Below are 24,121 nucleotides of genomic sequence, written 5' to 3' on the forward strand. Positions count from 1 at the left end.
GGAGGTTCTAGAGAATAATCTGCTTCCAAAGTTATTCAAGGGGTTGGCCAATTTGATTTCTTTGTGATTGTATGACTGAAGTCCCTGTTTCCTCACTGGCTGTCAAAGATCTGTCTTTGCTTCTAGATGTGGTCTGTATTTTTTCTCATGCTTTCTATGTGACCCCCTCCAGCAACAGTAGATCAAGCTCCTCTTATGCTTTGAATATCTGACTTCTCCTGCAGCCTCCTCTCTTTGATTCCAGTTTAGAAAGTTCTCTTCCTTTAGGGACTCATGTGATTAGATTGGACCCAGTGAGATGATCCAACATAACCTCCCTATTTTAAAGTCCATAACCTTAATGACAACTGTAAAATCCCTTTTGCTATATAACTTAATATAGTCATAAATTCTAAGGATTTTAGTGTAGACATCTTTGGGGGTTAATTCTAATGATATATAGCAAAGTTCCTAAGTACAGTTTTAAAAACAAAATGAAACAATACAAATTACTCAAATTGAATTTAGTTACATGTAAAATACTTGCATATGTCTACATACATATACTCGTATTCATATAAATTCATGTGCACATGCATTTTCCCAAAATATCTAAATCAGTGATGCCAAAATACATTTTTTCCATCTACTTCCTAATTGCTTCAACCCTAAATTTTATTTAAGTGTGTATAAAAAAATCAGAACATATTTAAGAACTCAAACATCTTCAATTGAATGGTTTTGACTTAAAAAGTGACCAAAGTAATCTTATGAACAAAACATCCAGGGACTCTGATGATGTCTACATTTAATTTTGTTCCTAGTCCTCAACATAAAAATAATTGTTCCATTTTCTACTGAAGGATATGTTACCTGTTTCTTAATTTTAGTTACATTTTACTGCTTAAATCCTGGGAAACAATATTGTTTCAAAATAGGCTGCATTACCTTGCATTTCTCTGCAGGAAATTCTGGGAATAAATGAAAATGATTTTAGCTACTGCAGCACAACCTACATCAAAACAGAATTATAATTATGTTGCAGGTGACAAACTACTCAAGGTACCTGCCAAGTACAGATAAAGTGCTTCATTGGCCATCTATTTCCCAGGCGGTTTAACTTAATCTGCAGAGTAGGTATAATGCATATAAATCCAAATAGTTCTGAACTTCAGCCATTTAGAAAAAGCACACCTGAATCTTTCTTTAAGAATGGGTTTTGTAATACAATCTTTTCCTGGTTCTAATCATTACCACTGGGTATTTTTAAACCTGTCTAAAAACCCATATTGTTACTCTAAAATACTTCTCCAGAACTTTCACCCTTCTGAGATTATTTTACAATAAAAGGAGTAATGATACCCCTGCATATGTGCCCTGCAAGATGTTCAAAGTATCAAATCATAGTGAAAAATATGTAAACTCCCAGTCTGCATGATTATAACCATTTAATAGCTCAAGTTGAATGGAAAATTTCTAAATTATGAGACATTACATGTTTCTTTTTTTTTTTTAATTTATTTTTAATTTATTGGGGTGACAATTGTTAGTATAATTACATAGATTTCAGGTGTGCAATTCTGTATCACATCATCCATAAGTCACACTGTGTGTTCACCACCCAGAGTCAGCTCCCCTTCCATCACCATACATTTGATCCCCCTACATCTTTCTTTAAAAAAAAGACAGTGTCAAAAATAAAAGCACAGCTTGTCCAATCCTACAAAAACATTTATGGTCTATATACTAAATTTAGACATAAATTTTAAGATGTTGTGGCATTGTGCCAGAAGGGTTTGTTCATTTGTTCTGCTGATTACACATCATGTTGATGGGATGACAAGTAGCTTGTGGTTTGAAACACAAATAACAATGTAACAACAAGAAAATATAATGCCAACAACCATTTATAAATCAAAGCTAATTCATTGATAGTTCCAGATAGGTAAAATTATTTTCACAATTCAGATGATTATTCCTAAGTATTTAAGGTAAAATGTCTACAAAAGTTGCATAATGTCCAATGTCATTCTTAATACTTAAAATGAACATATCTTGATTTAAGTCATATAGCAAAATAGTCAGCATTCAAATACATATTTATCTGAAAGAGAACCCTAAGTAAAAATAATAACTTATAACAGACTTATCTATAAGTCTCACATACTATTTTATGATTTATAGTCAAAGTAAGATTAAGTTATTTGAGTTAGATATAAGATAAACAAATTTTTTTTTATATCGGCCTTAAAAATGATATTGAAAAATTTTAATATAACACAAAAGTATCCATTAATCCCACCAATACATACAATCTTTTGGCTAAGATTAGCCATTCCCATTTCCTGCTCATGGATCTTACATTAGAATAAAACATTAATTAAGGTTTGTAATAAAATATCTTTCATTTAAAAATTAATTGTAGTTGTCAAACAGGTAAATATTAAAAGGAAATCAAGGGAAATTATTTTTCTTTTTCAGTTGACTTGAGGCAATACTCTGATTAAACTGATTTTAGTACTTTTAGTTCATGCACTTATAGTTTTATTTCCTTGGCTGCTATAAACCTTTACTCAGATAATTAATGAAATCGAAATATAATGCTTTATCTAAGCTTTTTATTCTTTCTTCTTAAGTTAAAGAAAAAAAAAACTAGAACAGTTTCATGTTATTCCTTCAAATTTCAATGAATAAAAATTCTATAAATAATCTAAATATATTCTATAATACAGAAGAAGATTTAAAAAAAAATAACTTAAGGATTTCTGGTTAAGATGGTGGAGTAGGTAACTGCTGTGCTTACCTTCTATCAAAACTGCATCAAAATTACAACTAAACTACAAAACAACCATCAATGAGAATCACCTGAAGTCTTGCTGAACTGAAGCCCTACAACTAAGGACATACTGAAGAAGCTACCTCGATACTGGTAAAAGGGGCAGAGATGCTGAGTGGGCTGGTCCCAAACCCATGTGTGACCAATAAAAATTGGGGGAAATATCTCAATTATGGAGCTCCCCCTGGAGTAGGGAGATGTCCCAGCCCCACCCCAGCCCAGGGTTCTGGTGCCAGGGATAGAAGTCCTCATCATTTCTGGTTGTGAAAACTAGTGTAGATTGTAGCTGAGTGAGACTGAAGGCAGCTGCACTCCCAGCTGTTCCTCTTGGAAGGACCATGCAAAGACTTACTCACTGATGGACTCACTCACTCTGAGCTCCAGCACTGGGGAAGCAGCTCAAAAGTCACCAGTGACATACAGGGAGGAATTGAATAGTCTGGCCTCAGGGTGAGGGCTAGAGGGGCAACTTTCTCCCAGTTGGAGGAGCTGGCAGAAGCCATTGTTTCCTTGTTGAGCCATCCCCCTTCTCTGCGTTAGCTAGTCTCCCTAGCTAACACAGTTCATTTGTCCCACCCCATCCAAATTTTGAGCACACCCAAGCTGCTTTTAATGGCTTTTTCATACAAACTGCCTGCCTTGGCTCATGCTACGGACTTTCCTAAAGTCTCTCAAAGGTTTGCAAAATCCAAACAAGCAGCATCTGGCTTCAGTATGTCCTGAACTTCTGGCTGAGCAGCCCTAAGCACAGCACTAGTGGCAGCCGGCCTTGGTTCACACACTGGGCTCTTGAGTCACCTCCAAAGACAGCATGAGCAATGGCCATCTGCAATCAATCGCTGGCTCACGCTAGGTGGCCCCAGGCAGGGCACAGGTTGCAGCTGAACTTGGCATGCAGCAGATCCCTTCCCAAGATGCCGTGGGGCTGGCAGGCCCAGTGGCCAGCTCTGAACTGAGCTGGAGCATCACCTGGCTGCCTCCAGGGATGATACACACAAAGGAAAGACTATGCAACACCAGAGACCTGCTGAAGTAAACCCTGCTCGATAGGGCCAGCCTCTCCACAACAGCTTCATCACTGTAGTAACTGCCAGTCCTCAGAACCAGTAAGCCCAAGGGTCAATCCTTCCAATTGATGTGCAAACAGCAACCAAGGCTAAACTACAACAGGGGGGCACACAAACCTACAGGAGAGACACACCTGGAGGACCCAGCTCTGGGGACCAGGGAAACTGTACCACTGGACCCCACAGCACACCTACTACATAAGGCCACTCTACTAAGACCAAAAGACATAGCAGTCCTACCTAATACATAGAAACAAACACAGGGAGGCAGCCAAAATGGGAAGACAAAAAACATGTCCTAAATAAAAGAACAGAACAAAGCTCCAGGAAAAACAAACAAACAAACAAACAAACAACCCAACAAAAAAAACTAAACTAAATGGACACAAGCAATCTACTAGATGCAGAGTTCAAAACACTTGTTGTAAGGATGCTTAATGATCACAGGGAGGACTTCAACAAACAAATAGTAAACACAAAAATGGAGATAGAATACATAAAAAAAAAGTCAGAAATAAAAAACACAATAACTGAAATGAAGAATACATTACAGATAATCAACAATAGATTGGATGGATGAAACAGAGGATCAAATCAGCGATTTAGATGATAACGTAACAGAAAATACCAAAACAGAAGAGCAAGAAGAAAAAAAAAAACAAAAAAAGGAAACAGTTTAAAGGGTCTCTGGGACAATATCAAGCATACCAACATTAGCATCATAGGGGTACCAGAAGGAGAAGAGAGAGAGCAAGGAATTGGAAATCTATTTGAAGAAATAATGACAGAAAACTTCCCTAACCTGGTAATAAATGGATATTCAAGCTCAGGAAACACAGAAAGCCCCAAACAAGATGAACCCAAACAGGCACAAGACACATCATAATTAAAATGCCAAAGGTTAAAACAAAAAGAAAATCTTAAAAGCAACAAGGGAAAAGCAGTTAGTTATCTACAAGGGAACTCCCATAAGACTGAGTTCTTAACAGAATATTGACAGGCCATAAGGAATAGGAATGATATAGGCAAAGTGATGAAAAGCAAGGACCTGCACCAATACAACTCTACCCAGTAAAGTTATCATTTAGAATTGGAGGACAGATAAAGAGCTTCTCAGTCAAGAAAAAGCTAAAGGAATTCATCACCTCCAAACCAGTATTACAAGAAACCTTAGAGGTACTCCCTTAAAAAACAAAAACAAACAAACAAACAAAAAACTATGAATAATAAAATGTCCATAACTACATCTCTATCAACAATTACTTTAAATGTAAATGGATTAAATGCTCCAATCAAAAGACAGCATAGCTGAATAGATAAGAAAACAAGACCCTTACATATGTGGCCTACAAGAAACTCACTTCAGATCAAAGGGTACACAAAGACTCAATGTAAAGGGATGGGAAAAAGTTATTTCATGAAAGTGGAAACAACAACAAAAAACCTGAGGTAGCAATACCTTTAAAAACAAAGGCTGATACAAGAGGCAAAGAAGGAGACAGTAATCCCACTTCTGGGTATTTGTACAAAGAAACCAAAATGCTACTTCCAGAGGATGTGTGTATTCATATGTTCAGTTGCAGCATTTTTAATAATGGGTAACAGTGGAGGCTGCCTGGGTGTCCATCAGTGGATGACTAGCTAAAGAGGAGGTGGTTCATGTATACAATGGAATATTGCTCGGTCATAAAAGGGAATGGGTACTGGCCATCTGCAGAGGCATGGATGGACCTGGAGATTATTGTACTGAGTAAAGCATGTCAGACAGAGAAAGACAAATGCAATTTGATATCACTTATAAGTAGAATCTAAAGAACAAAATAAACAAACAAACAAAACAAAAACAAACTCATAGATACAGAGAACAATTTGATTGTTGCCAGATGGGAGGGGGGCTTGGGGTGAGTGAAAAAGGGGAAGGGATTAAGAAGTACAAATTGGTTGTTCCACAGTAGTCATGGGGATGTATAGCATTGCATAAAAAATATATCAATAATATTGTAATAACTATGTATGGTGTCAGATGGGTACTAGATTTTCAGGGTGATAGATGGGAGGGGGTTTGGGGGCAGAGTGAAAAACATGAAGGGATTAAGAAGTACAAATGGGTAGTTACAAAATAGTCATAGGGATGTAGAGTTTAGAGAATACAGTCAATTATATGGTAATAAATATGCATAGTGCCAGGTAAGTACTAGACTACTCAGGAGGATCACTTCTTAAATTATATAAATAAACACTATGCTGTACTCCTGAAATTAATATAAAACAATATTGAATGTCAAAATAAATAAAGTGTTAAATAAAGAACATTCTTTGCCACAAAGCTAGCCCCTAGATGCCAAAAATGGACATGCTTTAGATGAAAAAGAGCAGAAACAGTGTTTATAAAGAAAGAGGTTAAGTGACATAGCAAAAGTGAAAATAGTTGAACAAAATTAGCTATCCAGGGTGATTTATTTGCATTGTACAAGGGTTTTATTTTTTTAAAGGGTTTATAATTTAAATTACAGAATTTTTCTTTGAGAAGTTTGTATATATCTGATTTTATTGCTGTAGAATTTAGAAGAAAAAAATGGATATGGTGGCTTACTCAAAATCTCAACTAGAGAGTAATATAATCTGTAATAGCCCTAAGACCCTTTATTTCTCAAAAAGTAATTAACTGTCCCCAGTTTTAACCAAAAAATATAAATTATATTTCTATACATTATGTTTTGTTAAAGTGAATTGTGTTTACATTCAGTGGTTAATCTAAAAGAATGTTATTTTAAATTGTATATGAAAAGCTAAAAATTAATACAAAATGATATATTTAAAACAATGTACTAATTGCAAAATAATAGCCATTAATTTCTCAGCACGCTACATGATTATCTCTTTTGCTTGCTTACCAAGCACTGTATTTGACTAGAATGACAGAGTGCATTATCAAGATGATGGCAATAATTAAATCATTAGACATAATGCAGCTAGTTTGGAAACCAGGCATAGATACTGTGATAATCACAAAGAGTCCAGAGAATTTATCATAAAATGAAAATGTTCTAAACATTCACACTTAATACAAATTGAATCTATAAAGTTAAACAGGGTACACAGGAAGTTCATTCATTAAAGTTATCATTAACTTTAATTTTTAAATATGTCCCCTTTATATGCCAAAAGGTATCCACTTAAGAGACTTCGTCTGTAAACACCACTGTCCAGATTTAAAACTGAAGTGCTCTAAAATAAACTATGGTAACTGCACTGCACTTGACAGTGTCAGTGTGATTAAAGTTGACAAGGGCTAGTGTACGTCCTGTGTCTACTGATACAAATTCCTGTATGTTGCCAATGCAGCATCACCTCCTGCTTATACATTGTTCTCTGGGAAAACAGACAGAAATATGAAAAGCAAAATGAGATAAACAGAATGGAATACAAGGTGAGAAGGAAAAGAAATCAGAATAAGAAATCTTCGATAACTTAGGACAGAAAAAATGAAACAAATGATTTATGGACTTCAAAGTCTGATTGCTGCCATAAAACCACATAGATTTCATTAGGTACATCAGTAACAGGTTATATTAATTTAACTTGTGTTACAAATAAATGGAAGCTATTAGTTTGAGCAGATCTACACGATATCAATATGTCTGATACAGAAGCAATACCTTAAAGAAGAATACAAAAATTAAAAAAAAAATTCAATCCTTTATTATGTGCCTTTAGAAATGGCTAAATGATGCTCTTAAACATAACACTCGACTATAGGTTCTGGATGAAGTTTAGTATTAAACACAGTATCAAGAGACACTTGAACCACCTTCCTCCCAAGGCTGGGAACCTGAGTACCTGGACTCTGGGAAAAGTGGATGGCCAGGATTCCTTTTTAATCATTTGTTCCTGTTCATTTCTCCATTAGTTTAAAAAAAAAAAAAAAGAGAGAGAGAGAGAGAGACACTTGATCAAAGTAATCCAACTCTATCCAAGTGTTTCTATCATAACATTTTACAATTTGATAAACTTGTATCATGTTACATTTAATATTCCTATCTGATAGTAAGATGGAGTTTGAAAGTGAGAGGGATCTCATATACTTATGATAAAAGCTAACGGTTTTTTATTTCACAAATGTTTTGGGAAAATCCTTTACAGAATTTGTTTCATTCTTCCCCTTCAAATTATAGTCTCCTAAAAATTTCCTGAAATATTCATAAACTGTATTTTCCTAAACTTTTAAAATTATTGTTCCAATATTCTAAGAATTTGGGAACATACTACAAGAATAAAGCAACTATTTTTTAGGACATAGCATCTAAAATTGGGGACATAGTCTAAAAATAAAATAGGTGCACATTTTAAGGTTCGTATTAAACAAAATTCCAGATATTTGCAGCACAGGTCTTACCAAGAGAATAATCAAATAATGAATCCAGTCTAGCATTACATAAGAAGTTTTCATTCTTCCAATATTATACCTATTTTTTTTTCTTTTTGGCAGCATAGGGTAATAAATGGTTCATGGATTTGGCATCAGAAAGATCCCCAATAGTATACCACTATGGTCATTTGTTGAACTTGGTCAAGTTATTATACTCTTTAGAAATCTGTCTCCTCAAACACAAATCAAGTTTAGCAAAAACTGGGTTATATGGAGGATTAAATATGTGAAGGAGATGATATGTGAAGGTGTGTGTTTATTTCCCTTCTCTTTTCCTTTCTTCACTGGGAGAAAGAACCCTTTTAAATATGAGAAAGGATGCACCTTTTTTAATTTACGTGGTCCTTAACACTGTGTTTAGAATTATATTTGTGCTATGACTTCCATCTTATTATTGGGTTGAGAAACTCAGTCAAGTCTGAGGTGTGTTATAGGATAATGAAAACCGTCTGCCTTGAGAAATGAAGGAAAACATTAGGAATAATAACAAGTCAAAATATTAATGAATAAATGAACATCACCTCTTACTCATCACTGAAAATCTTGAGTCATAGAATTCACCCGGGGAGCTTTTTACATATGAAGATTCTGGGCCCCACCCAATCCTCTTAACTGAGTATGGGAGAGCAAATGGTGGTAAAGTGCTTATTATCAGACTGCCAGACTCTCCAACTCTAAAGCAGGTGACCTTTGGTGGGGAAGAAGGAAGGAAAAAGAGGATCTAAAATATAGGCATAAAAAAAAACAACAAAACTAAACAACTGTAGTGCCTAGTTATGCTGATTCTGCTTGTTCTGACTCCTGGTATGGTACTCAAATGGTTAAAATTTTGTCTAGAGAAAAGTTTCTCAAATGTTGGTATTCAAACTAATCACTTGGGAGAACTTATAAAATTCTGAAACAGCTCCCAAACTGCTAAATAAAAACCACAAGAAATCACAAACCATTATGTATACATACCACAACTTCTTTATCCATTCATCTATCAAAGGACATTTTGATTGTTTCCATGTCTTGGCCACCATAAAGAAAGTTGCAATGTACATTGGAGCACACTTGTCTTTATGTATAAATGTTTTCAGATTTTTTTGGTAGATACCCAGGAGAGGGATTGCTGAGTCATACGGTAATTCTATTCATAACGATGGATCTTGAGATTATAATGATAAGTGAAATAAATCAGACAGTAAAAGCAGAGAATCATATCATTTCACTGATATGTGGTATATGAACCAAAAACAACAAAAGAACAAGACAAACAAATGAGAAACAAAAACACATAGACACAGACAGTAGTTTAGTGGTTACCAGAGGGTAAGTGGGGAGGGGTGGTAGATGAGGGTAAAGGGGATCAAATATATAGTGATGGAAGGAGAACTGACTCTGGGTGGTGAACACACAATGTGAGATATAGATGATGTATTACAGAATTGTACACCTGAAATCTATGTAACTTTACTAACAATTGTCACCCCAATAAACTGTAATTAAAAAAAAGAAAAGAAAGAAATCAGACAAACATCTAAATATTTATAAAGGTTCTGAAATAATTCTGATACCAGTGTATATTTCAGAAACTCTGGTTGCAACTAGAGAGTGACTTTGCCAAGAAAGAAATCTGATTGAATAATATATTGCCAAAAATTGACACCTAAATCTCAGGGACACGTCTTCATATGAATGACACAAATGTTCAGGAATCCATTAATCTATATATTCATGTACTTTTACAAATGTTCTCATTATAGTATATGGTCAATGAATTGTTGGCATATGAAATTCTGAAGAGGAGTTGTAGGTTGTAGGGTGTTCAGCTCACTGACTATCCTGCACAAGAGGAAAATTTTAGAAGCCTCAAAAAGAGGGTTCGATTTGATTCCTTGGAACATATTTGCTGATACCAGATGGAAAAATGTAGTCTGATTAAATGCATTTGAAAACAGTTCATGCAAAAGAACAGTTTTAAATCCATTCTATATTATCTGGAATAAAATACACGGTTAAAAACTTTGACAATTTAGTTCCCAGTTTAAAAAAAAAACAACAAAGATATTGCTCCACTTCGTTTGGAGCATAAAACAAATATGAAAAATATTGGAAAAGGTTATTTTTCAATTAGTTGTGAATTCTATGACTATTTCCTTGGTGATTAAATTTTGTAGTGGGAGTGTCTACTTTTTAAGTCAATGTTTAATAATATGGAGCCCAAGAGAATTAAAAGCTGGTAGTAACTTTTTTTTTAAAATTAAAGTTTATTGGGGTGACAATTATTAGCAAAGTTACATAGATTTCAGGTATGCAATTCTGTAATACATCATCTATATATCACATTGTGTGTTCACCACCCACAGCCAGTTCTCTTTCCATCACCTTTACCCTCATCTACCACCCCACTTCCCACTTACCATCTGATAACCACTAAACTATTGTCTGTAGTAACTTTGCTGTTTCAGTAAAATGGTTTCCATCTTTAAGTTATTACTATGTATCCCTTTCTTTATATAAAACAAATATGCTAAATTGGTAAAAGAAACCAGCTTTTGTTGGTGTGACCTAGAGTTAGGGAACAGAGACAAGTGCCAAACTGCTTTCCCTTCCCTGCTAATGACATACAAAGTTTGAAACCTCCCCAACTTGTAATAAAATATGTTACACGCAAATGCCCTATATTCCTGGTATTCAGGGAAATTAAAAACCACTGCATTAGTATCGAGCAGAGATTAAGGAATCCTAAAATGGGTATGTGCTTATGTGCTCATTTGTGTTTATAATGCAGTATTTATATATTTGTAATTTTTTGTGGAACACCTGAGGCCCTGTTACAGGATAGTTTCACTTGACTAATGATTAAATCTGAACACCATCTATGTTTCAGTATAGCTTTGGTCATTTCAACTACTCATTCTATATCTGGTACCGTGGATTAAAAGTAAAAAAAAGTAATAAATAATAGTACGTATTTTTGAGAATAGCCTAGCAAGGCAACATAGTGCTTCTTGCAAGATGTGAAAATGAAACTATGAAAGCAAAGCTTCCCAACTGGAATATAGTAGGTTTTGATCAACCTGGTTGACTCAGATAACTGTACATATTCTATATAGAAATATATAGAAATTCTTTCACAAAATGTTCCAGCCTGTACAGAGTTCATAGCTTAAAAGTGAATAATTTATGATAGTTGAAAATATAATTAATGTGTAGTATGAAGATGGATACAGAAAATATGTGATTCTAGATACAAATATAATTTAGGAAGAAGCCAGACACTTGCAAAAAAAAATGTTTCCATGTAATCACAGGTGCTGAAGTTACCAGCACATCATTTAAAGCTACCAATTTTATGAGCAATGATTGGTTCAAGAATTTTAAGAAGCATTTTGATTTGCATAATGTGAAGTTAATAGGAAAGGAGGCATCAGTTGAATACATAACTGAAAAAGTTTTCCCCACCAGGGCAGAAAACACACAGGGATGAACCATAGGCAGAATAAATTTCAGTTAGAATTAAACCATTCAATAATGGAAGAAAATCTGTTTATAGATTACATTTGTGCTGTTTCTAGTAAACACACACATACAAGATACAGAAGCAATCACAATTATTTACTGTTTTATCTTTGCCAATTCAGTTTAAGTTCATAATTAATATTACGATAGTAATGACATATTAAATTGTAGAATACATTTTACTATAAAAAATTCAAGATGAAATTAAATCAATTAAATCAAGTTAATATTAGTATTTTTATATCCTGCTGTTTTGAAACTTAATTCGTTTATTAAAATAATATTTTATAAAGGATTTATATATTTTACTAATTTTCACATATTTGGAGATCTGCAAGGGTCTTGCAAAGATTTGCTCAGAAATGTGCAATTTTAATATCTCTTTCCAGCAAACTTGATAAGTAGATATTTCTGGATGTTCACTCTTTTAAGATATTGAATAGAGTAGATTTCTACTTTAAATAGTATGTCATTTTATGTGACAGTTTATATGTTTAAAAAATGGGACTTCCAGAAGATTACTAGAAGTTTTTGTTTTTCTAGTTACATTATGTACGAGGGCTTTCCTTTAACTTTTTCCACTAAAGAACTTCATCAGTTTAATGATTATTTGAGTTATGTGATTACAGGTAATTTTTTTTTTCTGTGAAACATCAAAGCCTATATACCTATTTTTGCTCTGAGGAGGTTGTTTTAACCTCTAAACTATATATGTCAGGATAGGATAAACATATGCTGTGCTATCAAATACCCAATCCCCCACCCCAAATCTCACTAACTAGAGAAAGCAAAAGTGTATTTCTTGCTCATTTTAAGTTCCATGTGGTTTCAGGTATTTCTAGTATACAAAAGCTATCTGCCATGTGGAAACTCAACTATTCAAGCCACCTTCATCTTATAACTTCTTTCTTATGAGTTAAAGCCTTCTCCATTATTTTTCTGGTAGGGGAAAAGTGAGAGAATAGAGCTCTCTAATGACTTATTTTCTGTCTTAGCCTACACATGACACATTTCCATTCACATTTTAATGACCAGAATACTCACAAAACCCTGCCTAATTAAAAGAAACGTTGAACATGCAGTCTCTTTTGTACTAGACAAAGAAAAATAGTTATCATGATGAGCACCAATAATTTCTACTTCAAAAACTTAGCCCAAATCTACAATGTTTTTGATTAAGGTAGTAAAATCAGTCAAATGCTAGGGCAATGACATTAATAATTAGATAAAACTATTGCTTGCAATATCATCCAGTTTGTTTAACACATAGAACCTAATATTATGCAAAACAAAAGAAGGCAAATACCCTATTTTTAAGAATATGTCAGATAATATGATTAGCTTCTAAATATAAAATTTTCCCACACAACCTCCAAATAAATAAGGCCAACTGTAACCTGTGCCAGGAACATAATTAGGAGATACAGCTTGCTAAAACACCAATTTATAAGGGAGAAAGTGTCCAAAATCAGTATAAATTGAGCAACACAGACTTTACAGTAGGACATAGATAGCATGATCCTTGAAGGAGAAAGTCTGACTCTGAGTGACAGAAGAATTGGAACATGTCAAATGCCATGGATCAAAACAATGGCTATTAGAGTACCAAAACGAAAGGATGGAAACGTGTAGAGTCAGGCATAAATAGTTTATTGGTTACCAGAGGGTTAGGGAGGAGGGTGGTGGTAGATGGAGGTAAAAGGGATCAAATATATGGTGATGGAAAGAGAACTGACTCTGGGTGGTGAACACACAATGGAATATATAGATGATGTATTACAGAATTGTACACCTGAAACCTGTGTAACTTTACTAACCACTTTCACCCCAAAAAATTTTAATTTAAAAAAAGGTTCATAATTAAATGTGTGTAATAAATAGGAAATGGAAGGAAAAAAAGAAGTGGAAAAGCATAATTTGGGGGGATGAGAAAGTTTACATGAAGGGGAGGTATTATTGGAAGCTTGGTGGTAAAGAGAGAGAGGGGGAAAAGAACGGAAAAACATGAAACTCTCTAAAACAAAAGAAAATCACAGCATCAGAAGAAACTTTACATCGCTAGCAACAACACAGACAGGAAAAAGGCAATCAGTAAAGAAAGTTCAAAGTGCCATCAGAATATGGTAAGCTTGAACTAAGAATCTTAGTAAGCCATTCAACCCACTCAGCATCATCTGCATATAATTAACTTTAATGATTCAGAAAAATAAAAGGTACTTACAAATACACAGAAAAATTCACATAATATCCACTTCAGATCTACTACAAGAAGAAAGCAGAAAGTAACTGTCAAAACCTTTCAGTAGATGGAAATACACACCAACAACAATTATGAAGCAGAGGAAAATTATAGAACACTTCAATATAAATGAAATAACAGTAAATAAGCAAAGGCAAACATAATAGGATTCTATGAATCAAAAAGTCAACAACTCAGAATACAAATGGATCATAAATAAGCTAAAAAACAGAAAACATGAATTAACCTTAATAATAAAGTGCTAAGTGAAAGAGGCTAATTGTAAAAGAACGTATAATTGTAAAAGAACGTATACATCAGGTTTCCATTTGCGTACACATCAGTTTTATTTGTGGATATCAATGCAAAATCTTTAATAGAAAAAGTAAACAAATTCTAAAAATACATTTAAAAATACAGTACAACCATAGCAACTAGTCAGTGGTTGTTACACTTGGGGTTTCTGGTCACTGAATGTCTGTTTTCCTTACTTCCCACCTTACCTTCTCACAGCATACAACTCTATCATCCAGTCATTGTATCCAAATCAAAGTTCAGTATGTCTAGGCGATTGATAGTCATTTTGTTAATATCTGAAGTTTGTTCTTTATGATCAAATAAACTATATATGATAAAGAGAAGTTACCTGTCCCCTACTATCCTCAACAAAAGCCCAATACACCTTGGTGTAGCAAAAACAGGATAACTGCAATTAAAACTGTCATTCAAAAAGGAAGGAAAGAAAGAAGGGAGGGAGGGAGTGAGGTAGGGAGGGAGGGAGGAAGGAAGGAAGGAAGGGAGGGAGGAAGGAAGGAAGGAAGGAAGGAAGGAAGGAAGGAAGGAAGGAAGGATTAGAAACACACAGCAGCCACTGGACCATATATCAATAATAATTTCCTGGTGGGCCCAATATGGAAAATCTTTCAACCCTGGCATGACTGAATCCTTATTCTGCTTTGTGAGAGTATCTCAGCTGTACATTCTTCTCCAAAGCCTCCTAATGTCACCCTGTGGGACTGTTCCATGATTGTCCATATACACATCTGAAGTGGCCATTGGGGTGCATGCCTTCTTTGGGGGCTTCCCAGTTTCTATTGTCCACTTCTTACTGGTTTAAGTTTGGAGGTGGAGTTCAAATAAGCAATGGAATTTTTTAGTTGGCTCTGATCCGTTGACCCAACAATCCTTAAAAGACTTATTAAACTTCTGATCTATTTGCTTTCTGTCCATTCTATGTACCAGGAACCACTTAACCACATGCAAAATCATTTCCTAATTCTAATCTTAAATTTTGGTTCATTTATTTTCTTCCTAGGTTAGTCCCCCTTCCCTAGCCCACCCCCCTCTCTCTAATGCGGAATACTTTTGAACACCTTGAGATTATCTGAAATAATAGCCTTATCTAGGTTAGAAAAATTCATAAACTGAGTTTTGTACAAGGCTATGCTATTGTGCTATTTTGTTTTCCTGAGAAATCTATTGCTCAAACCTCATTGTTGGGAGTCCGTAAGCAGCTGGCTTTTTCCAAACTTTTGAGAGTCTCCAAATGTTAGGACTCTCTACTTTAATTTCATTTTGTAAAGTGCCTAATTCTCTACTGAATGTATCTTTTTCATGAAACATCTTTCTGAAAGCATAAAATAAAACCAATGCACACTATTATTTTAATTCTCACATTTCTTAGAACTACAGATTAGTAGGCATATGGTCAGTCTACTAAGTTATCAAGGGAAATGGCTTTGAGGTATTACCACTGCCCAAGCTGTTGACATATATTTGAGCTGTGATTTCAATTTCTTAGACACCATCTAATTGCAAGGCCAATCTCATGTAGCGTATGATCATAACGGACTCATTTCTCTCCAAAGTACCATTTCTATATTAATTAAACACTACCGTTATATAACACACAAAAATGTATAGTAGCTCAGTCATATCAGGAGTTTATTTCAAGCTCATGTGAAGTTCAGTCGGTGTCCCTGATCTCTTGGTTCTTCTCTTCCCAGAAATGACAAAACACCAAGTTCCTTCTACTTTGATGGAAGGTGGCTATGCCATCTACACCATGCGTCTTTCACAATTGCCTCATTAACCTCAAGACAGTACAAGGAGGAAGAGAATGGAGAACTCTTCGTGGTCAATTTTTATTGGCCAAGATAAAAGCAGTCCCATGCCTTCTGTTCACATACTGTAGGTGCGCATTCTTCTAGCAGCAGGCAGTTGTTGCCTTGTGCTAAGCGTTAGGCCTGGAGTCCCTGCCTGGACAGTTTCCTCTATGTTCCTGTTCCACCTTCAGCTTTCAGCTGCCTCTTCACAGCTCTGCCGCAGAGCTGGGTTCTCTTTCCATGCTCTCGCCCCGCAGCAGTACATAACTTTAATGTTTAACTTTGTGTCGGGATTATAATAGTGGCAATTCCCCTGGTGCAGCCTTCGTCTTTGTAAGGGTCCGTGTCCCTGGGCCATGGGGATAGATGACACCTTCTCAGTGTCTTTCACAGCAAATTGATTTCTATCTGCAGTGAGTTTTGGGAAGAAGAGAATCCCCTGCCCCTCCCATTGTAGCAGCAAACTTCTGTTTTAAATCCGTGTAGCATCCAGGGTTCTGGAGGCTTTTGTCGACCTTCCCTAGATGCAAAGGACTTTTACTTTCACCCTTCTTCTAGAAGCTGTATCTATTTGCCTGCTTTATGGCATCAACAACGAGAATTTCCTATCCTTAGATTTTGCTCCTTCCACTCAATGAAGGCCTTAGGGTTGAAACTGTTCGCTGCAGTCACCTCTACCTCAGTGGCTAAAGAAGTTAGAGACTTGTTTCCTGTGAAAGGAGGGTCCAGGGGAGCAGCCTGGCCCCAAAACACTTCATGCATGCCTGTACTGCTGAGGGACGCTCCTGCCTTCAGCCCCGCCCAGTCTTTTTCCTGAACATCTGGAGGAAATCTGTAGCTCCCAGTTATTCTAGACTGATAGGCAGCCCAATTCAATCTTCAGTAATTCATCGACGTTTTTACCCATTTCTCACAGGCTTCTATTGAAATCCCCTATACTTTCTCTTCTGTGATAAATATGAAATATGTCATTTATCCTTTCTCTCCTGGAAGAGAATTGTCAGTCTTGAAGAGGTGAGTGCAGCGCACATTTCCTTGGTTGCCTTTTGACAACAAGTTTTCTATACTTTCAAGCAAAGTTATGCTTTTGTAAATTTTTTGCCTTTTTCTTTTTTCTGGCTGTTAGAATGGAAGTCATAGTCTCTTATGCTACATCTTAACAATCAGGAAGCAGAACTCTCCTGATTGTTTACTACTGTCCTTTTAACTACACTGTAAGCTCCATAAAGTTTTCATTCATTGCTGTAAATTGATTTATATAGCACCGTGCCTGAAATGTAATAAGAATTAGACTCAAATTTTGCATAAATAAATAATACATTAACTAGAATATATAATATTCTAACAGGTAAATAAATAATATTTGGCTATATATGGGTACCCTATCTTACCTTCCAAAAAAACCATATACTTCTGTTTGACTGTCATATCACTGAATTTTAGGCCTATATGGCTCTTGTCACAATCACATCACGTTTGTTTTTGTGAAGATGCATGTGTGTAGATATTTGATTAATGTTTATTTTTCCCACCAGACTGCGAGATTCATTGCAAAAAAGAAAAGTATATATATATATATATTTATATATTTTACTATTTTTTACCTAACATCTAGAACACTACCAAAAGCAGGCCCTCAAATAATTGTTGAATGAATCAATAAATGAAAGACATTTAAAATAGGTTACATCAGGGAGATAACAGAAAAATCATAAAATACAATATGTTTCATTTTAAACATGATGAAAAAGTTTATGCAATTATATTTGAAAGGGGTTTAAAAAGTTCATTTCAAATGTTTTGTTGTATAAATGAAGGAATTAAGGTCAGTAGAAATTAAATGACTTTCCCAAAGTCACAAAACTCATTAGTGGCCAAGCCTAGAATAGAAACTAGGTCTCTTGACTCTAAATCCATTGTTCTCTTGAGTTGGGTGCTCTAAGAAAAACTGCTTTAAAACACTGAATTCTAGATGTAACAATGCCCATGTTGAGAAAAAGGGTAAAGAAAGGTAGACGTCTAAAGTATGTCTCCGCCACAATACCGACACAAACGGCCACACTGCAGCAACTCTCTTAGGAGAGATATATTCAGAAAAGGTAACACATCACCAGGTCTCATAATCCCAAGGCACAGTAAATGATTTTACAGAGTATCAGGCAGCACAGCAGCCAACATTTTAATGTTTCCTTCTGAAGGGAGGATAAATGCAAAATAGCTTTACCTTCATGCTCTAGCTGGTAATATCCCTTCATGCTCTAGCTGGTAATACCCCTGCTGTGCTCTTTATAACATGGGTAGGAAAAAAAAAAAAAAAGGAAAGACTAGAGTCTGCCAGTCATTCCAGGTATTCATAAGTTCAGAAATAAAACATCTAAAGACTCAACTAATATCAATAATAACAATAATAGCTAATAGTAATAATTTCTAACATGAATTGAATACAATACAAATTGCTTATTATTCGAATATTTTAAACCCTCAACCAACAGTTGTAAAATACCAAGAGGATTTTTTTTCTTTAACCAGATGATGAAAAACGAAGGCTTATAGTGTTGAAAGATCTGAAAGCTAGGAAGTGGTTAAAGGGCTAAAATTTAAATCCAAGTTGTTCCAAGTTACTATAATATACATAAATAATACAGGTATAAAATGCAAAAAATATCAATGTATTGAGCTCCAAAATATTATTAGACACCATTTTTTTTCTTGATTGTTATGGTCAAGGCCTGAATTTAGTATCATAAGAATAAAACAATTTTTAATTTTTTAAAGAGTAAATGAAACTGTCTACCAAGAAACTGTATCGTGGTTTTCAAACTCCCATTTCTATTAGCTCTGTCCAACAGAAATATAATTACAGCTACATATTTAATTTCACATTTTTTGTTAGCCACATTTTCAAAAAGTAAAAAGAAATAAGTGAAATTAAATTCTGTAATATATTTCATTTCACCCAATATATCAAAGATATTTTCAATCTAACATGTAATCCATAAGAGGACTGTAAATAAGATATTATACTTTTAGATAATAAGACTTAGAAATCCACTGTGTATTACTTTGCAATTATCTCATCACATTGAGTTACTTTCCAAGTTAGTTTTTTCCTAATATATTATTCCCGCTAAAGTATGTTGCATTTGTATCATAAACATTATCACAACAGTAGTCTTTAAAATGAAGACATTTGGGAGAAAATATCAAATATATAGTTGTTTCTAGGTTTGCCAATAAACCGTGCTTGAATTGTCTTTTGATCTGAATATTAGATTTTTTCACTGCAATTTTCTAGAATAAATTTCATATTTTCTTTCTTTTCTTTTTCTCATATATTTTACAATTCAAAAACAAAATCCCTGATTTTGAACAATGCTCTCTTCTTTGTTCTAGTGCAAGAAAGCTCACACCTACACTGCTTTCTGCTAATAAGTATAATTGTTATTTCCATTACCTGGTGTCTGGGTCATTTTCTGTCATGGTCTTCCTTACACTCTATTTGACTTATTTAACATCGTTTCTAGCCTGATTAATTTTTAGGCTGTATATAATATTTATTTCCCTACTGTGAAAGTATTTTTTCTATATTACTATTTACTCTAATAGTTATTTTTTCTAAAGGTGATAGTCTTCCATGAGGTTCATTGTTAATTACTTCCTGAAATCTGCTTTTCAGCTGTTCAGTCTTTTGCCTTCAAATTAATCAATACTTTCGATGAATCATGCATTATTACATCATAATGTTACTTGAATATATTTTTGTCACATCCCAAAATTATGCTGAATTTCACTAGAAAAAATTTGAATTTCTATAATCTGAGAACCATATCTTTCAAAATTCTGGAATGCAGTTTTTGCAAAATAATAGATATTCAACTACCATAAATCATAAATAAATACCTCTCATAGTTTAACTTACGCAAAACAAGCATAATTTTTGTAGTGCATAATATTTTATACCTGCCAAAATTATTTCATGGCAACAAACAAAACGAGTAAGGTAGAAACAATAATATTACTTAGTAATGACTGTTAGGATGCTGAAATTTCCCAATCAAGTGTCACTCATAAGCAAGTGAAAATAAGTTCAATTGTTTAAAAAAAAGTCTATTTAATTACCATTTTATGAATCTTACAAATAAGTAGTTCATCTTGTACAATAGATGTTGAATATTTAGGAAGTAGGAATTCTGAATCTGTAAGGGTGTAACTCCAGGAAATTATTCCTTCAACTCCATGCCTTTGTTTTTTCATGTGAGCATTAATTCTCTGTTCACTTTTCTTTCTGTGTCTGTGTTTTCTTTCCCTCAATCTCTGACTCTAACATCATAAATCTTAAACTTAACTACTCCCACACTCTGCTTCCCAAGACAGAGAAGAGGAAATAAATGAACAGAAGAAAAAATAGACTATATCGGGAAAGCACAAAGAAGAGGGGGAAAAATGGAGAGATGGCCAAAGATTTAGTTTGCAAATGGAGGCTTCACATTTTCTGGATATTTTCCCTGTTTATTAATGAATGTTACTCCAGCAGCTACCATGTTTCCCCGAAAATAAGACATAGCGAGGCAATCAGCTCTAATGTGTATTTTGGAGCAAAAATTAATATCAGACCAGGTATTGTATTATTATGTTATGTTATGTTATGTTATGTTGTTATGTTATGTTATGTTGTTATGTTATGTCATGTTATATTATATTATTATATAAGACCCGGTCTTACAGTAAAATAAGACCGGGTCTTATATTAATTTTTGCTCCAAAAGATGCATTAGATCTGATTGTCCGGCTAGGTCTTATTTTCGGGGAAATAGTGTAACATGCATTGTGTGATGGCTCCATACTGGACATAATTCGAAATCTTACAGGTATTAACTGATTTAATTCTCAAAAGTCTATTAGTTATATCAAATTACTATTTCCATTTATAGATACTAAAGCCTAGAAGGACTAAGAAATGTTCCAGAGTCAGATGGCTAGTTAGTGCCAGAGTCAGCATCTCGCTCCAGAGTTTGGTCCCACAGCCTGAGCACTTCATAAACCATATCTTCTGCTTTTTACCTGCTCTAGAGTTGAGAAATTTGTTTATATAACAAATAAAGCATGATTTAGTGACAGTAAAAAATTAAATGTCTCTTCATCAGTTAAGTGATTGAGAGCTAATTGTAGATATATTATATTCCAACAAGAAAATATTATTTCCTTAAAAACCTCACTCTTCACTCTTCAGTTTCCATAATTCTATCATTTTCACTATCAATATCACAGTTTCTTATTTGTTTCGATTAAAATATATTTTAAAAGGGTGCAGAAAATAAAATTATTAAGGAAAAGGGATTTTCTGAGAAAAGCAAGAACAATATGAAGGCCAAAATAAAACCTTTTCTGTTTCTTTAGGTAAACTACCCTCCTCCTCTATGATCTCAAGCATTTTGCTGTTTTAGCAGTTACCATTTTAAGAGAGAAAAAGGAAGAATAAAAAGAGGAGAATTATGGGTAATCAGTAGTGAAAGAATAATTTCTAGAATAGCAAAAAATATTAACAGGATATTAAAATTATAAAGGAGAAAGAAATGTATACTAAGCTAAGAAAGCATATGCAATTCATTTTTTCAATAACCATTTATTGTGCACTACTGTATGCTTGGCAGATAATTATATGTGAGAGAAATAAGAAATTTATAGAAAATTATAGATTAAAGCTAAAACTGTCCAATGCCCTAAGAAAGGTTTTTAAACATTAGAAAAAAATTTAACAGATTTTAGAACTATGTCATTCAGCTAGAAACTTTGACGCAAGTTAACAAAGAATTGTATAATGAGGAAAAAGCACAGAATTGTTTGGCTTTACTCTTTACCACCGTTTAATGAAATGATACAAATATGTTATGAAAATAGTGTTCCATGAGAAAGTACATTTGAGAAATACTTGCATTGGGCTATGCAAATTTAAACAGATATTTTAACTCTCAGATTTCCCCAAAATTTTACTATGTTGATATGTATTGTGAATTTCCAAGACTGCTAATAAGATATTTTATTTTATAAATATATTTGACCTCAGACCTCTCTTATTGAAGAAATATAATTTTCTATTTTGGGAAATTAAATATACAAAATAGAAAGAATACTGAAATTATACACAGCACATCTTAATTTTTAACTTGTCACATGTTATTATACTAGCCTTAGATTGTCACTTAATTTTATGAATAAAGTTCCTTCACCAAGCTTTATAGGGTGAAATTTGCTTATTTAGCACACATTCATAATCCATAACTAATTTTCTACCAAATAAAGCAGTCATTGTTGACATTGACACTTCTCAAATGAGACATTAAAGTTTTGTATATGTGACGATTGTGATAAAATAGCTATGAGTCACTTAACCTCTCTGAGCCTCAGTTCTCTTACTTCCACGCTGAGAATATTGCAGTATGTGGGATCATTTCACAATATCACGGAGCCAAAAAAATACATGTATACACATGACTTGGATTCATCTTGGTTATCAGTATATATTGAATATTACAATTTTAACACAGTTTTCTTTTTCCCTTCTTAAAATGTGTATACATTGTTTTGGCACCTTCTGTGTATATGTAAGTCAAACCATTATACTTTACACCTATACATGGATATATGTAAGTTATGTCTCAATAAAACTGGGGGGAAAGAATGTTTTACTATGTGACTTATAAGGGACTTTATAGCAGTGAATAAATACGTCGGTTTGGAACCTTTTCTAATTCTCATTCTACTTAAAGGCAAGTTCTAAAATATCCCAGAAAATGTCCCTGCAACTACCATGACACCACAGAAAATCTCTTATCCAAATTTACTGGATGTTTTTTGGTTTATTTTTTTCAAAAAACACTTAAAAAAATAAAAAGCAGTATTAGGTTCACAGTAATATTAAATGGAAAACAGAGATTTCCTATATACTCCCTGCCTCCACACATGCATATTTTCCCTCATTATCAACATCGCCCACCAGAGTGGTACATTTGTTACAAATGATGAACCTACACTTACACATCACTATCACCCAATGTTCGTAGTTTACATTATGGTTCACTTTTGGTGGTGTACGTTCTGTGTATTTCGACAAACGTATAACGGCGTGTATCCACCATTATGGCATCATACAGAGTATTTTCGCTGCCCTAAAATTCCTCTGTGCTCTGCCTATTCATCCCTCCCTCCCCCAACCCCTGGCAACAACTGATCTTTTTACTGTCTCCAAGGTTTTATCTTTCCCAGAATGTCATCGAGTTGGAATCATAAAATGTAACCTTTACAAATGACATTATTTTACTTAGTAATATACGTTTAAGTTTCCTGCAAGCCTTTTTTTATGGTTTGATAGCTCATTTCTTTTTAGTGCTGAATAATATTTCATTGTCTGGATGTACCACAGTTCATTTATTCATTCATCTATTGAAGTACCTCTATTTTTTTTTTTTTGTATTACAAAACAGAATTTTTATTTTATTTTATATGTTTTTAAATATTGAAAGGACCTAATAAAAATTGAACATAATGTTCAATCTGGGATACTATTCATCTATATAATGTTTGTATTTGAGTGAACCTAGCAAATTGCATATAAACACAGCTTTATCGTATAACATATGAGAAGAAAAACATTACAAAAATAGTCCCCAAATTGATTATTTTTGAACATATAGAACTGTGTAACTCTAGAGAATTAGTTTTAAAGTTATGATTATTTACATTTCTTTTCTATAGTATTTTACTTATCTATTTTTCTCTAATTGTTTTTTATTTAATTAATTTATTAATTTATTATTATTATTAGTTTCAGTCGTACAAAACAACCCAGTGATTAGACCCCAACAAGTCTCCTACCCCTCTGACACTATACGTAGCTATTACAATACCATTGTCTATATTCCCTCTGCTGTACTGATTGCTACCAAATTCGCGCAATTATTA

The sequence above is a fragment of the Rhinolophus ferrumequinum genome, chromosome 5 (assembly GCF_004115265.2).
Source record: "Rhinolophus ferrumequinum isolate MPI-CBG mRhiFer1 chromosome 5, mRhiFer1_v1.p, whole genome shotgun sequence".
Classification (NCBI taxonomy): Eukaryota; Metazoa; Chordata; class Mammalia; order Chiroptera; family Rhinolophidae; genus Rhinolophus; species Rhinolophus ferrumequinum.